General features: G+C 37.0%; 1 protein-coding gene across 1 annotated transcript in view; it reads left to right on the top strand.

Annotated features, from left to right (window-relative positions):
* Nucleotides 1-438: 438 nt before the first annotated feature.
* Nucleotides 439-8,751, top strand: part of LOC110043615 (gamma-aminobutyric acid receptor subunit beta-3-like) — a 23,974-nt gene continuing 15,661 nt past the window's right edge. Inside the window, exon 1 of the mRNA XM_089297194.1 lies at nucleotides 439-512. The gene's annotated coding sequence lies outside the window, so the exon portion shown is untranslated. The remainder of the gene's footprint in view (nucleotides 513-8,751) is intronic.

The raw sequence follows: 8,751 nt of genomic DNA, 5'->3' as shown, positions 1-8,751 counted from the left end.
TCCTTGTTATGTGTAGACAGCAACATGGTACACGGGATCAGCAGAAACTGCATGCATAATCAGTGATATATATAGAATTCAGGGTCAGTCAACGGTGCCACGGATTTCTGACATACGTATAGCGACTGTTTAAGATGTTTCGTTGAACTCTTAACCCAGAGAACATAATCAATCTGTTTTTAATAGTCCATCTTACCAACCTGGTGCTATCAAGACAATTCCCACTGATTTTTATAATAAAAAAACAGATTTTCATTCAGCAATGGTACTGGGTGGTGCTGCGTAATATTGTTATGACAGATTACTTTCGAATTTTAAAGTTCTGGCTCAGCATGCTACTGATAAAGTTTATCCACCAAACATGTCTTAAATTCTTTGTTCTTTGTCAACAAGGGTTCCCTCCCCGGAGAGCAAACCTGGCTTTGTTTATTTCTCCGACTTTATTCAGAGAAGTTCAACTCTCTTCGTTGTTCATCTGCCAGCCAGGGATCTAGTGGACAACGAGAATCGAGGTAATGCGAACAATAATTCTATTATAATAATCAGTTCTTAAAAGTACCTACAGCTCCATTGCTAAGAAAGCTTAATCTTGGTAGCAAACAGAAGGAAGGTTCACGTTGTAAATTAGCGTGCTTACACAAGAACATTTATTAAGTAGTTTTGATCACTTATATTCTGGCTAAACAGGGAACCATTAGGCGAGTTCACAACACGATTTGTCGCCTTAGCCATTTTTTTGCACGCACAACATTCAAGGCCAGACACATAAGCTAGCCCTTATATCGTTTTGTTTTTCATTTTGAATACAAATTGAGGTTCAGTGAGCTTCTGAGGTACGTAAGCGGATAATTCAAAGAAAGCGAGACTTTTTAATATCGCCGTGGCTTCATGGAGTTTCGGTTTTCAAACGTGGCTTTGATAAGGTGACACTCTTGGAAAAATTGCGATCTATAAACTGTACCATGAGCTGCTGCTAGAACATGTTGGTACATGCTCGTGAGACTTAGTGAAATTCTACACATTTGTCACTGGCCAGGCAAACGCTGAAAGCCGGTAAAGAAATTATGATTTACTTACTGTATTCTATCATCCCTTGTTAGCTAGGAGACTGATCAACTGAAAATTACCACATTATCGAGTTTAGAATAAGAAATACGTCAGTAAGACTCATTATTTAAATTTTAGATCACAAAAGAAAATGAATACGTCAGTGTCCAAGCGCCTTTACTGAACTGTTTTTAAGCTCAAGTCGCCAAAGACATCTTTTAACTCAATCTTGCGACGGCTTTCTTGATCACACATAATCAACCTCGATTCATTGTATTATATTCTGACAGAAGTAGTGTGTTTATACCATTGTTGACCTCCTTTATGTGAGGTGACTAGTGATTTTAATATTCAAGTAAAAAAAAATTAGCTTAGTAAAATTCACGCTCATTGTAATTCCCATGGAAAAGCATCGATTATTGCGAATTGTTTGAGTTGATATTTTCAGTTTGTTTTGACAGAAACGCTATATTATCTTTATATTTACGGCGCGTAAATGGAAAGATCGATAGATTCTATTATGGTGATTGTTTTCAAGTTCGTCATAAGTACATTTCGGTGGAAACTTCGCAAGTGTTTAAAACAGCATAGACCAACTGCTGTCACAGTTTTGTAAACTAAAGCATTTACAATGCACTTCCCCCGCTGGTTACTTCCAAGACTCTGCAAAACAATTCAGAATCCACTGGCTTGGCAAAATACGGCAGACACGAAAACTCAATTAGAAAGTTTAACTACAGACACTAGTCAACCATCGACTGATCATTCGTTCACCTGCCTTCAAATTGGCAGCACTTGAAAGGCAATTCAACAAAAGAAAACACTGAAAGGCTGCTTTGTTTGGCGAGATCTTTGTCGAGTCCTCCTTTTTCTTTCATCAAAAGTAGCATTTTGGAAGAGGTTATGTAAATTAGAATTTTTTCATCTGTTGAACGATGGATCGGCGACCATCAAGTGGTATGAGTATTTTTAACAGTCGATGATTACAATAAGTTGTATGATGCAGATATCAGGAAAAGAAAGAACGAAGTGAAAGGGAAATAAAGCTACCAAAAAAATTCAACCATAGATTTAAGTAATTCTGCCAAAGCATCTTTTTATTAGTTTGCAAATAAGGAGGCAAAAATACTGCCAGCAATTCCAAGATGGTAAATATTGTCCTTCATCCTCAATTAGCTAATCCTTGTAAACATTGCATTGAGGCCTTTATTGTTTACAATTTTGATTACTAGACTCAGTAGGGTGTGTGATCAGATGACTCCTGAAGATATTCAAACAAGGGGCAAACAGATAGTCAGAAAAATTTTGTTGTTCTCTTGAATGAAGCGCGTCCATGACTTTCTCGCCTAAAAGAACCGAGTGTACAACAGAAAAAAATCCTTTCATTGTTTCGCGCAAGTTAACCAACCCAGTGTCGATTCAATCGCAAAAAGTTCGTTCAAACAATCAAATATTGTTGTTTTGTATTTCTTATGAAATGACTCTGTTTTTTGTCTTGTATCGGCTAACTTGGTTTTGTTTCGACAAATTTGATTTATAGGCAGGCGTTCTACGTTATGGAGTGATCATTTTTTCAGTCTGGACAGTTTTCATTGCTCCATTATCCATCGTGTTGTTGGAATTGAGTTAATCCAAGTCTCTTCAATCTCTTCAATGTCTTCTCCAAGTATTCCGTCAATTCTCTTATCACTCAATTCAATATTTCACTCCGAAAACGTGTAATATTCTACAGCTCACAGTTTTCAGGAACATGATGAAGTTTTTACTTGTCCATCCTTTAGTTGAAGAGACTAGCCAAATAAAAGACGTGGAAAATAAAACCGTCGCGAAAACCAGGAAAAAACCTTATGTTTATTGATATTTGACAAACTCTATTCTGTTGATTGTGTTCAGTTTTCCATTATCAGTTCAACGGATCGAAAACTTGGCCTTTCATTCAAATATAATTCAAGCTATTTTTAGGTGACAGTAAAAGATACCAACCCTTAATTCTCGGTAACATCAAGGCTTACGCCAGGAGAGAGAAAAAAATTCATCCTGTTTGGGTTCTATTGGTGTTTATCAGACATCAAAAAGTCACTTTAATTCATTGAAAGTGAAGTTTACTCTGTAGAAATATTTAGAGTTTTTTCTTCCCTTTCTTTCTTTTGAGGTAACAAGTGGAACAGTGTACGATGGACTTCAGTAGCTTTTTCAAAGTGCGAATGAAATGTGCAAAGCTCCAGAAAATAAGTTACTTAGTATACCCTTTTTTTTGTTGGCATCGCCTGGAAATCTTTCTTTAAATGAGAAATGCCTACAAATGTATCAGTATAACAAGACAATGAATTACATAGAGTGTTATATTTGGATATGTTTTTCTGTTACGATATCCATATTTATCAGCCGTGGGCTCATGACATTTTATTTCTGTGGTATTTCACCCTGGCAGACTTCTATCAACGAGTTTAATTCACAATCGGTAACGAATTAAACCGAATGAAAGAAAAACTTATATACACCATTGAAAAAAGTCAAGTTAAAAAGACTTCAAATCATTTAGCGAACTCTTAGTTATGTGAACTGAATCGTTTGAAACTTGCGGCTGTTTACATCTGCTCATCAGTTCACTAGACAGTGTTGAGGCTTTAAAGTCGCATGACGGTCCATTTCCTTGGGTGTTCTTGGCCTTCTTGAGAATTTTAATTATGCAGTAATATCTCTAAATCTTCCTCCCAACCATCGGGGAACCTGAAAACGTCGCCATTTAATATGTGGAAGACTTGCTGCCACTGCCCACCTAATTTCGAATAGTGTACGATTGCAAAGGCAATCCTATTACAGCATTTGCATCACTAGTTTACTAGTAAAATTCCACTGACAACCATAGAGACACAGAGCTAGTACATCTCTTGATAATCGAAATAAACGAGTGATTTTCCGTTCTCTATAGTAACACTGGCAAAGTTTGAGAAAACTTGGAAAAACAGTGGAATGAAACATTCCCCTGCGGCACGTGTTTCGACATTGTTCCTCGTTCTCCCAAACTTCCACCCGTATATTTATGACTCTACAAACCAACATCGGAAATGCATGACCCTTAACATTTCTAAAGTATGATTAACGCATAATTTTTTTTTGACAATATCAATGTAAAAAGTCAAACAGGTGCGAGAATGAATTCTGTCCCCCTACTAACAGAACAACCATGTAATGAGAAGTCATCAAATCCTTATTGCGGTATTTTGACATTCATTATTATGCATTGAGGTAAATATTTCACATCCTTTATGCAGGATGTTATTGTTTCTCCAGTTTATTTAACATATGTTCCTCTCCGCCTTTGCTCTGAAAGAAACACTTTTTGAATGTAGAATTACCAAAATTTAAAACGAAATAAACTTTATTAACAACTAACGAGGACACATCCTTCCACAAATTGTTTATTGGGTCTTTTCTCCAGCATTGATAAATTGATAGCGGTAGAAATTATAAAAAAAAATTATAAATAAATAAAAATAACTGCAATTTAGAGCCAGGGTTGAAATCTATTGCTTTTGCAAAACAGTGATCAATATTTTAGGCGCTGAGCTCATGCTAGAAAGACCATTTTATCTCAGTAAGGAGATATGTGCTATTTGAAGTCTTTATTGATACAAATGACTTGAATCAAATGTGATGACAAAGAGCAATGCCTGCCAAGTTTATGAAGGTTATGTCGCATCTGACCCAAAATACCTGTTGCTGTTATTGAAGTCTTCTGGTACCTTAACAGCCCTTTTTGCCGCTCTGAGATGATCATTATAGCTCAATATTTGCGAGAATAATCTTAGTTTGTTTTTATAGCAAGTATTTCAAAACAAAATTTTGACCATGCCTGAGCTTTGCGGTGTCTTTGAAAATACTATCGCCATTCTTCAAAACAATGCTTGCGTCGCGTTTCCAACTCTTAAATTGCAATTCATGCCTCAAGCTAAATTGCTACGGAAAAACGTTAAACCTATTATAGGTTTATTTTAACTTCGTTGCGAAGACTTTAATTTCTAAATTCTATAGCCGTGAAGTATGGCTTTACGCCTCATATTATGTAAAGCACCAGTTGGTTGCCTTAATTCCAAACTTATCCGAATCGCTGACAAGGTCATTTATAATATTACAGTCGTTTCGATGAACTGTTGTTGAAACTACGGAAATGATATTTCACGGATCAAATATTTTACAGAAAACAGTACTGCATTCAATCAAAAGAGGCCGTTATCTCTAACTCATATCTCCCTGAATTCCATTTTTTCTGTTAACTGAATAATTATTTTCCTTCTTACTAAACCTATGGTAAGTTAACGACCCACAGATGATCAGATTTGAAGTTATCGAAAATTCGTGTTAATCTCGCGTTTTTCAGACGATTTAATTAAATCACGCTCCCTATAATTAAGTATAATCTAATTAAACACATATAAACACAATTTTTAACTTAATTTCGGAGCAATTTTGCCGAAGGCCAAAAACTGCAAGTTTCTATTTCTGCTGCATCTGAAAGGTTAAAGACGCAAACTAGAACCATACAATTTAACTTGAGCGTATTTTCGAAAAGTGCTTTGCCTCTTTGGTGGTAAGTTAATCATATTTCTTTAATTTGGTTCTTAAAATTGTAGTCTGCGTTTTCAGATATGAAAAAAAGTATTTGGGTAAGTTGTCATTCCTTGTGGTGAATTCGGCCGTTGGCGATTTTAGCAAACACGACAAAGAGAATCCATAGATCACTGCAAGCTCACTAGTACACCACGTGCATAGACAGGAAAAAGGTTTTCTTTGTATTCTCCTCGGAAGCCTGTTTGAATTCAGATACAAATAAAAGCAGTAATATCATCATGAACTTTCTATTTACCATCCTACAATCATAATATATTCCATTACATTTGCATAGAAGGAATCACTTCATATTTTGCGTTTTGTTTGGTACGCTACTAAGCAATGAATTGTGTAAATATCCAGTCCTGCATAGTGAAATCGGTTAAGATGTCTTGGTTTTAAATCAGCATCGCTTCATTTGCTTTGTGTTTTTCACTCGAATCTTTTCAAAGGATTTTTGAAAGAAACTTAGGTTAAGGTGTTGAAGCCACAGAAACCAACAAAATGAGACTTTGATTGACATCAATTTACTAACCAGCCTTTCTTCTTCAACGTAATGAAGTAGATATTAAAAATGCTACGACATGACGTATGCAGTGGGCTTGGACTAAAACAGTGGATACAAAATGTTAGTCTTGGCGACAAGAGACCCAAGAGTGAATTTAGCATTTCTAATTAACATTTAAAACTTGGTCTTTAAAATTACATCATGTGTCAGCTTATTCGCATTCTATGGAATACCAGATTGCCTCAAAGCATTAAATAAGATCCTGTTCAACGCCAAGATATAAGAAATGCCAACTTTAAGATCATGGAAATGGATTTGCCCGCCGCAAACGACGATTACATTGCATGATTAATCTGTTGCGCCAATTACCGACGGAAATGATCGGGACTCACTTGATGTAATAATAATGCCGAAAGCCACGTCCTAAAAGACAACGAGATGTAATTCTTCGGGCCGTATGCGCTCAATAACATCGTAACACTTCGGTTAAAATGCAATAATCAGGAGATTAAAACATTTAAACTCGATTTTTTATGACTGTAGACATTTGTAGTTTACTGACCCAGTAAGTTTGAGTTTTGAGGATTTTATTGGCATGGTTATAATGCACGTGGGATACTCACGCATTTAGAACAGGCAAAATGCAATGAAAACGAATCATAGATATACATAGATATCTCTGGAAGAAATGACTACCAGCTGGTCTTTCGCCATACACGAGTCATTCTCCTAGTATGTTGACGCACTGCCCGTTTTGCATGCCATTCACATGATTTTACGTGGCTTTTGTGATTACTATTACTCAAGTTGTGCTCCGTTTAATCACTGTTTAATGGTTTGTTCGCTTATAAATTTCCCTAAACTCGAGTGAGTGACTCTTCGCGCATTCGCGTCTTTTAGGAATCCGCTGACCGAATGAAATGAAGACACTGGCACAGTGTTTTGTGTAAACAGTGAATTAACTTCCTGTTGACTCTGGCTAGGCTGTCCTCTCAAGCTCAATAGTGAAGAATAAACACTTGCTTTGATCTTGAGTTGGAGTCTACACCACATTTCATGAAATATCAGTGCAACAGCAAGACAAATTATATATTTTTAATAACCGGTTTTCTTTTGCGACGCATCAATATTTTGTCGTCTATTTCCTGTCAAAAACACCAAAATGCCGACTTAGAACAGAGAAAATTTACGTGAAACGCAGCTCAACGGCAACTCGACAGAAAGTGTTTATTTATTTTTATTTTTATTTTGTTTTTAGAGTAGTCATAGATGGGGTTTGTTCAGAAAAACAGCAGTTGTATTGTGGTACGTACTCAATGGAGGAAGATATTTTGTGCTCGGTCCTCTATGGAGGGAGTAGTATTTTCACGTGTAAACCCGCGGTAATGGCATCATGGCACCCTGTAACTATCGTTTTTTCGTTTGATTGCTTTTCTTGTCACCTGGCCTAAGCAATCAGCCAAAGACATCCGTTTGCAAAAGTCATCAGAAGATGATTGTTCTCCTAATCTAGAGAAGGTGTGTTGTTTGTGCATTTGCCTGTACACGGGTCGTCTGATGTACATTGTAGTTTTATCTTAGTGCAGTTTACCTAATGTTTCTTCTAGTTAAACATCATGTTTTTATATAGAGGAAATAGTTGCCAGCAGTACGTATGAGACAACAAGAACCTCGTACTGTGAGTTTGTCGAAGGCATTTGCCAGATTCCTGTATGCCTTGAAAAAACAGATCGCGAAAGTGAAGATAAAGGTGCGTTCTTGGTTGATTGTCTGAGCGATAAGACAGGTCATCATTTTGAATATCGGCTTTTTCGAAACGACTGTTTCCGCGATACGGCGGCTGTACGTAACACGTATGGTGTAATGTAAACAGTGATAAAGAAAAAAGCATGCTTGGTACTGGGGAGAGGCACAAATTTGAAAGACATGTTTTCTTAAGTGCTACGAATGATGCGACAAGGCGAGTCTCTGAACTATCTCAGACGTTGTGCTTGATCATAAACCCAATAGAACGGTCTGTCCTTGATTGTCTTGTGCCAGTAATATATTCTTTATACTGTTTGTGGTGAGGTACAACAAAACCGTAAGTAATTGTTCCTTGTTGGCGCGCGGATGTTACGCAAGATAAATCGCGCTGTTTAAAAGAGACTCTGCAGGCATGCGGCGAGCACTTTAGTCTAAGTCGTGCAAAAGACTCGCGAACTGAAAGTGTCATACCTGTGGTATGCAGCTTTGCAACGTCGGATTATATGACTTTATTTGTGCAAGTTCAAGTGGTTATTCCACGATATCCCAGAAAGGGCAACATGAGCAGTGTCAGGGGGATGGGGATTCGAATTGAACTTTGCTGCCCCGAAACTTCTTTCACCGTAATCAGAGATCTTACAGGCATTATGTTGAGGCAGCTCATAGAAAATCAAAAAGCATAAATGCGCGGGAATTCGTTTCAAGAATGTCACTTCCAAGCTCGTGAATTAATTCTTTCATCATAAGGAGTAATTTATCTAAGCTCTTAAATGAACTTACAGTTACAACAACATGTGCTGTTCTGGAAAGACCTGGAAAGGCCGTGATGATGCCTATCA

The sequence above is a fragment of the Orbicella faveolata genome, unplaced genomic scaffold, assembly GCF_042242905.1.
Source record: "Orbicella faveolata isolate gen_17 unplaced genomic scaffold, um_ofav_v1 contig_1, whole genome shotgun sequence".
In the NCBI taxonomy this organism is placed as follows: domain Eukaryota; kingdom Metazoa; phylum Cnidaria; class Anthozoa; order Scleractinia; family Merulinidae; genus Orbicella; species Orbicella faveolata.
Note: the sequence above shows the minus strand (reverse complement) of the source record. Positions and strands in the feature narration are given on the sequence as shown.